Genomic DNA, 1,308 nt, shown 5'->3' on the forward strand with positions numbered 1-1,308 from the left:
ATTTATCCCTCTGCCCTTCAATTAACCCCACATGTTTTTATTGGCTAGGTTGGCACAATAAACTAACTACCTCACTGGCTGTCTCTGCCACTCCTAAAATAACAGCTGGTCCATAGCATCATCTCACTGACAGTATTTTAGAGATAGAGAAGTTATTTAGGGTAGGCTGAATTTGACTGAGTTAATGGAGGTTCCCCCATTGCTTCTCAAATCAGGTGACTCAGAATTGGTGAGTTATGTGATCAATCTATCTAGCCCCAAAACTGTCTGGAGGAACACAATTCAGAATTATGGGCATTTTTTCTTAAACCATTAAGAGAGAGGAAACCAATTACAGCAGCTACAGTGCTTCCTCTTCTGTCCTAATGGATGGTCCTAGATGAAGAGGAAGTACAGATTCTATATGGAGACATCTGATATGGCTGAGCAACTAGCTGTAAGACAAGAACTGTGGCAGAGTAATAACGCACTCCAGGTAACTTCTTTCCCTCCCACTACTCCTGCCTCACTTAATTTCCCTGTGACCTGTCTGCTCAGCTTGCAGTCACGGGTACTTAGGATGGATGCCTTGCCTCTGGCTCTATGTCCAGAGAACTGACATAATTGAGCATTAAAGATCATAATTCTTTTAAATAACTGCTGGAAATTAAAAGTATTAAATAAAGCATAAAATCTTTCAGGGATGAAGAATAGCAGCAGGCCACTCAGGTGTCCATTAGAAATTCTTTAGTGGCATTTAAGAGTTCTTTTATTGCTGGGTTCTCTCTCTTACACGATTATCTACTTCCTTGAGGTTCTGTAATTCACTACAATGGCCTCACCAAAAAGTGCTTAGGATAATAGGGTTTATTGCGGACATTAACAGGTTACAATTCATTTGGAAATGCTCAGTCAAGACATTTTTCAAAGTTCTTTCAGGACTACTTATAAATTATCAAAGGACATGACACTTCTTTGTAAAGCCTCAACCCAAAGGCATTAAACACATGCTCTCTGGGTCAGTAAGCCCAGCTCCCCCAATTAAGTGCCTAGAGGCATCCTGGGCTAGAAAATCCTCCACTGTGTCTCATGCTTTGGCTCCTGGTCCTGCTGCTGCTGCTGCTGTCCCTCTGCCACTCCTGAGCTATCAACGCTGTCTCTGGACCAAGAAAGTTCAGTGTATATGAACCTCAGGGTAGAGGAAGTGCTCCGCTTTTGGCTCTTGTCTTGCTGGTAGTGAACTACAGCCCCTCCAGCTACTGAAAGGTTTCATTTTATAGCCAGTAGGATAGCAAGCACAATGAATCCTGTTACACGTAAATCCAATCC

The sequence above is a fragment of the Echinops telfairi genome, unplaced genomic scaffold (assembly GCF_000313985.2).
Source record: "Echinops telfairi isolate 266 unplaced genomic scaffold, ASM31398v2 ScPeMD7_23;HRSCAF=83, whole genome shotgun sequence".
Lineage (NCBI taxonomy): Eukaryota > Metazoa > Chordata > Mammalia > Afrosoricida > Tenrecidae > Echinops > Echinops telfairi.